Below are 6,976 nucleotides of genomic sequence, written 5' to 3'. Positions count from 1 at the left end.
GGACACAGTTTGGTCAAAAAAGAAAAAAAGAAGTAGGGGGAGGGTGACGGGGTGGGTCACAAGTTAAATGAGTCCATAGTGTAGAGACGGCATTCACCCTCCTCCCTCCCCTTCCTCCTTCTTCCCTCTCTCTCTCCTTCTTCCCTCCCTCCCTTTCTTCTTTTCAAAACTAATGTGAATACTAGCATATAATAACAAAAATATAGGATGGAACTGCTGGGAAGTAATCCGAGTCCGAGTTTTAGAATGAGAAATAACCTCAGGGGCATGTAGTCTGACCCACTTATTTTTATATCTGGGGAAATGGGCCCAGAAAAGCCCAACATTTTCTAACCCTCAGTTACTGTTAGAAGCAGACCCAGGATGTTGTCCCTTCATATATGACATTTTCCGTGGTCCTTTTCTTTTTATTTTTTTAAAAGATTTTATTTATTTATTTGAGAGAGAGAATGGGAGAGCACAGTGGAGGGGAGGAGCAGAGGGAGAGGGAGAAGCAGGCTCCCTGCTGAGCAGGGAACCTGATACAGGGATCGATCCCAGGACCCTAGGATCGTGACTTGAGCCGAAGGCAGACACTTAAACAACTGAGCCACCCAAGCGCCCTGGTTCTTTTCCTTTTAGGCCTTTTCAAACACTCATGGGTCTACCCTTGGTCAACACATTTTCAGCATATGTGGAAAGCTGGAGAGGTTCTGGAGCCGAGCAAAAGCAATGTCCCAAAGGACTAGGTCTTTTAAAATTATTATTATTATTATTTAGGAAAGAGGAAGCTGATGAGGTAACATTCAATAACTGTGGAGACCTACTGTGTGCCAAGTGTGCTCTATCATCCTCAAAAATTTACCTCCTAAGTAAGGGCAGAAATGATGATCTATTGTCCATTTCTTCTGAAAATGACAGAGGGCGAAAGACTAAATCAGACACAGGGAAAGATTTCGCTACATACTCAGGAAGTCCTCAGTGACAGTTGCCGAATTGAATAACTGGCTAGTAAGGAAAGCCCTGCTATTCATCTTCCTGCAAACAGACCGCTGGATTGCATGAGCTTTTCAGGTCGATTCAAGGTCTTCATTGTTATGATCCTGTGATTGTTTCATCTCAGATATTCCCAAACTGGGCCTCATCTTCTGGGTGTGTGTGTGTGTGTGTGTGTGTGTGTGTGTGTGTGTGTCTGTACTCCTCTGAATTAGGAGGCTCTCTGTTTGGAGAAGATTTACACATCGCCTCTCCTCTAAGAACTCAAGGTGCAGTAGCTAACCCAGATCCAATCCTATTTGGGACCCATCAGTGGGAGACTACAGTCAGTCTTTCACACCTTTGAAAGGCCTAGGTAGAAAGGTAGCTTGCAAGACAGGCAACCTTCCCATCTAATGGACAGTCGGTCCTGTGCCCAGCTAGCTTGAGGGGTCTCCACCCCATTACTGCCTCGAAGCTCTGAGCCCCAGCTGGAAAGTCCAGCTTCTTGTTCGAAGAGGGGCGGAGGAGAGAGACTCTTGGATTTTATTTCACATTGCAAAAATCATTCATGCCTAGACCGGGTCCAGTCGGCATCCCTAGATTTATCTGGTTTCTATAGTAGTCCTTTGGGGAGCTGGACACAGCTATCTTGGGATCTTTTGGTGTGTGTGAAGGGCCAGAGTTTGGACATTGCGGAATTCTCCACTGGAAGTATGATGATCAGGACTGTCAGCCTGGCCCTATGCTAGTTTATATACCGTGAAGGATAGAATACAGCCCCTTTGGGGTGCACACTGTCAGGAATACAAAACTGAACTATAATAAAATGAACAAAGTGCAGAATCCAGCAAGTGACTTCAAGTGTATGGTAAAGGTTAAAGGAGCTGGAGACATCCCAAGAAAGGCCACAATGGGATTTGAGGGGTTGGCTGGAAGAGTGGGCATTTCAAAGTGGGAGACAAGCTTTGGGCTAACTGTGGCGAGGAGGTCTTGGCATGCTCGAGGAGCAGCAAGGGGACTGACCTGACCGAAGAAGAGGGTTCAAGTTAAAGAGCTGGAGATCAAGATCAAGATTAAAGGGCAGGTTGTGGAGTTCTTCATGACAGACTTGGAGTATCACCGCACGTGTGATAGGACCACCCCGCCCTTTCCTTTTGCTAAATGTCTTGAGAGCGAGAAAATAAGAACATCCCCACCCAGATCCTCTTTTGTTCCTTTTCTTCTGCAAGCAGAAGGATATTCAGAGTAGAAAGGACAAAACGAGCATCAGGGAGAGACTCCTAAAGACAGTCCAGACCAAGAGAGCCTTCAGAGGCTCTGAGTAACTCCATCTCAGGGTCTGGGTCAATAACAAGCCCAGGGGCATTGCAAGGACTTGTGGCTCAAGTTTGAAAACCCCATGGAGAGCGAAGAAGCTGCACACTGCGGCTTAGAGACGGACAAACGTGACCCACACTCTTAGAAATGGGAAGCGATGTTACAGATCAATACGTTTGATATTGATTGAGGGCAAGATTCTAGGACAGATGATTAAAAGGATTGCTGGGGAGCCCTTAGAAAAGGAAGCAAAGACCTCTCAGCCCCTGCACGGGGTCAGGACAAACAAGTAACTCCCCGGCTCAGCTCATTTCCTTTGCTAAGGTGCCTGCCTGCATGGGCAGAGGTGGAGAACGCTATACAGAAGACGTTTCTGGAGTTCAGCGAAACATCCTCTCATGATACTCTTGGGACAACACGGAGAAACGTGGGGTGGGTAAAGATAAACCTAGGCGGGTTATTAGCCCGTTGCCCGATGACACATGACAGGATTCTGTTTTCATGTCACCAGATCAAACTCGAAAATTACATACAGCTGGGAGAGAGAGCCAAAAGGTGAGATGACAGTCAGGATTCAGAGAGACGTCAAGAGGCTGGTGTGATAAAAAAAAAAAAATAGAGGCTGGTGTGATGGACTCATTATAGGAAAACAGAAGTTCATAGGGACAAAGACAAGGTCACTTATTTGAAGTCCTGCATTTAACATTGCAAATATAAGATGTGAGAGATGTGGCTTGAAAGGTTTTAAAGTAAATGAAAGCTCATAATGAGCCACGAGTCAAAAGCATGGTTTGGTTGCTACAGAAAGTATTGTGACCTTGGGCTGTATTAATAAAGGTATAGTGTCCAGAATGAAGGAGGTAATCATCAGGTGCTACTCTGCACCGGTCAGACCACACTTGAAGACCTCTCTGTTCAGCGCAGGCATCAAACACCAAGGGAGATGTCAATGAAAGTACACGCAGAGAAAAAGTGGTGAGAACAGCAAGGCAACTGGCAAATCCCGAGAGATGTGTTCACTGTCAGCAAATCATGACCGGACTCATGGGGAAGAGGAAGCTGTAGATATGTTCTGTGCATGACTCCAAGGGCTCCGAGATCTAATGGGCAAAAGTGAGAGGAAAGCAGATTTGGGTTCAACATAAGGAAGATGCTTTTTTTTTTCTTTTTTTATAATGAAAAAATTATAATAAAAGTTTCAGCTTATGACTCCAGCCTCTTGAAGTCCTTGTAGAATTTTTTTTATTATTTATTATTTATTTGACGGAGAGAGAGAGTACAAGCAGGGGGAGCAACTGGCAGAGGGAGAAGCAGGCTCCCTGCTGAGGAAGGAGCCCCGAGGTGGAGCTCGATCCCGGGACCCTGAGATCAGGACCTGAGCCCTTAGGCACCTGAGGCAGACACTTAACCAACTGAGCCACCCAGGCACCCCCTGCCCCTTGTAGAATTTATTACGAACAGTTTTAAAAACAGAGGAGAAAAGAGATCCTAAGCTCAGCATCCCAATATAAGCACATTGATGTTTTTAGTAAGAACTTTTTAATGATTAGTAGTACTCTCTGGAATTGGAATGGGCTATCCCAAAAGTTAGGCAGCTCCAGAGATAATCAAGCAGCCCCTGGACAACCACTCCATATGGATGGTGCAAAGGCAATGAAAGCATCTGATAAAGGTTCAAACCAGATGACCAGCGTTACTGAGATTTTATGATGCTTGAGCAGGTGGGTCTCATGGGAAGGTATTTAGGAAAATATTTCTGGAGCCCAGGTGCAGGGCCGGCTGGAGGAGGAGAGACTAGAAACAGAGATAAGAACAGGTTAAGAGGTATCTACTCTGAAGGCTGAGACTATTTTCACCTCCAGCACCCGCCCCCCAACCTCAAAATTACAGTGTCAAAGGCAGCCTTAATGGTTGCCTAATTCCCCTCCCTTATGATCTGGTGCTTGATTCCCTGCTGCAGTCTCCTTGACAAATAGTTATCTTGCCTCTGCTTAAATACCTCCAGTGATGTGAAAACCTTGTTTTTTCAAAGCAGACCATTGCACAATATTTGGGCATCTTAAACCTTTATAAAGTTCTTCCTTGGGGTGAGTTCAAATATGTTTTTCCATAACACTCGCCCTTCCTTCTTAACAGCATCCTTCTTACGAAACGAAACAGGGCAAATCCCTCTTCTGTGTCACAAACTTTCCAATATTTGAAAACTGGTTCCTGAACCACTGCCATCATCTTGGGGATCCCTTCTCCAGGTTAAATGGCTCCGGTAGTTCCCGTGTGACGATTTTCCATCTTCCCACCCTCCTGGTGTCCGTCTGTCTGTTTCTCGTGCATGCTCCAGGCTGCTAATGCCCCTGGTCATGTGTAGCGTCTGGGGCGGAAGACAGTCTTCCACTGTGGTCTGATGACTGGCGGAGAAAGCCCAGCTGTGAGCTCTGGCATCCCAGCCACTGAGGCCTATAAGCACGTGGGGCAGCTAGCGTCAAACGTCATGAGCTTAACAGGCACCGCCGACTCCTGAAACCTTTTCACACAGATTATTCTTAAGGCGTGGCTCTCCTACCTTGTCCTGAAGTATTCGGTTGTGACAAACTAGACTGTGAAACCTCACATTCCATTTTCCTGACTCATTATGGCCTCCTGGGATCTTCCAGAATCCTGCTTCCTGTCATTTACAAATTTGATCAGCAGGCCATTGATGTCCTGATCCAAGTTGTTAATTAAATTATCGGACAGACCAGGGACCTCCCTCCAGGCTGACAAAGATGCATTAGTCACCGGCTGCAAATACACCTCACTGTCCTGTCTTCACCCCACATTTTCCACAAGGACATCTCACGCCAGGACATCCTCAAACAAAATAAGATCACATTCTGAAATCTTCTTTGGAAACAATGGAGTGAGGAGAGAAGGGAGCAGAAAGGAAACAAGAGGAGTCTGACCTTTAGATCTCCTATTTCCCTAGTCCCCACAATGAGCCCCGTGACTTCAATCTCCATGAAACAATTTCCAGCCCTCAGCTCAGCTATAGAAAGTTGAAGACTGAATTTAGGGTCAGAAAACGTGCATTCGGAGATGCTTGGGTGGCTCTGTTGGTTAAACGGCTGCCTTTGGCTCAGGTCATGATCTCAGGGTCCTGGGATGGAGCCCCGCATCCTCACTGGGCTCTCTGCTCAGCGGGGAGCCTGCTTCTCCCTCAGCCTGCCGCTCCCCCTGCTGGTGCTCACTCTCTCTCTCTGACAAATAAATCAATAAAATCTGAAAAAAAGAAAAGAAAATGTGCATTCAGACCCATCTCTGCCTCTGCCTAGCTGTGTGACTTTGGGAAAGTTGTTTAACTTCCCTGAGTCTGTTTGCTCATCTGTAATATAGGGATGGTAACACCTACCTCACAGGCCCTTGTGAAGATTAAATGGGAAAACGGATGTAAATGTGCTTCGTAAACTGTAAGCACCATGCGGATGTACGAAACTATTATTATTTATTGAGTGTCTACCATGTTCGTCAGTACAGGGTTTAAAAAAAAAGACAAGATATAGCCCATGTTCTTGGGGAGCTCATGATTTTGTACGGGAGATATGTTCACAGATATCTATAATATAAAAGAGAAGGATAGGGCAAATGGCCCAAGTCATTACAGCAGCTTAGCAGAGCGGGAGGTCTCTTCAGACTGGAGGAAATCTAGGAAGGCTTCATGGAGGTCTCTCTGCACCTCCACAAGTAGGACAGAGCCGACCAACAGGAATGGCTTCGGGAGGACAGCATTTTAGGTGGAGGAGCCTAGGAGTGGGAATTTATGGAGTGTGTCTGAGGCGCCAAAAGCAGTCCTGTTTGCCCGTTGAGAGGCAATGAGGCTGGTCTGGTCAGCAACATGGTAACTTCGACAGACATGGTCATTCCCGGCGTACCCATGACAGAACATGTAGCCCTCAGGCGCAGGGGTGGGGGGTGATCAGCATTTGAGCAGAGCCTTCTAGGTCTCACGTCTGTTATTCTTCAGCTAACTTCCTTGGAAAAAAAAACAGCTCCTGGGCAGAAGGGTGGAGGCGTCTGGAAAGATTCCAGGAAAATCACCTTTTGCCTTATCTGCAGTTGAGACATAGGTTTCCAGGAAGGGCAGAGACCAAGGCCACATCTAAATTCTAGGAATCTTTACCTGGCAGTGGCTCTCACTTAGGGACGCGAGTGTTTTCACTGAAGCAGAGCTAGCTACGGTATCCAAAAGCCTTCTTCAATTCCATGTGGGGAGCAGAGAGGGAGAGGAAAATAGTTCAAGGGCTCTCAAGGTCCATTTCCCTACGGTTTCTTCGGAGTTATAATTTGGTGCCACCTGGTGTCAGAGACAGAATATAGCACACAGTGTAGCAGCTTCCTTCCTAAATTGAGGGCACTGTGCTGCACCTCAGCATTCTAGGGATGGGGTTAGCTTCCTTCCCTTAAGGTAGACCCAGCCATTCAGGGGCACTCGGGGGTCTGGGTAAGGGAAAAGAGGGAGGAAGGGAAAGCGCTACTCTGGGCCTCATGGCCATCCTTTCCTCTGCCACCAAAGTTGCTCTTGTCCTCAGAGTACTCCTGGGAATGTGTATTTTGCCATGTCCCCATTCCCTCCACCCACAGCCCACTCACACACGCTCTCATGATGGCTTGAATATCCGCAACAGATGCTAGAAGCTCTCTTTCAGACCTGACCACGAGAAACTGTTAT

The sequence above is a fragment of the Enhydra lutris genome, unplaced genomic scaffold, assembly GCF_002288905.1.
Source record: "Enhydra lutris kenyoni isolate GAN:26980312 unplaced genomic scaffold, ASM228890v2 scaffoldscaffold81, whole genome shotgun sequence".
NCBI lineage: Eukaryota > Metazoa > Chordata > Mammalia > Carnivora > Mustelidae > Enhydra > Enhydra lutris.
The sequence above is the reverse complement of the archived record's forward strand: the minus strand, read 5'-3'. Positions refer to the sequence as shown.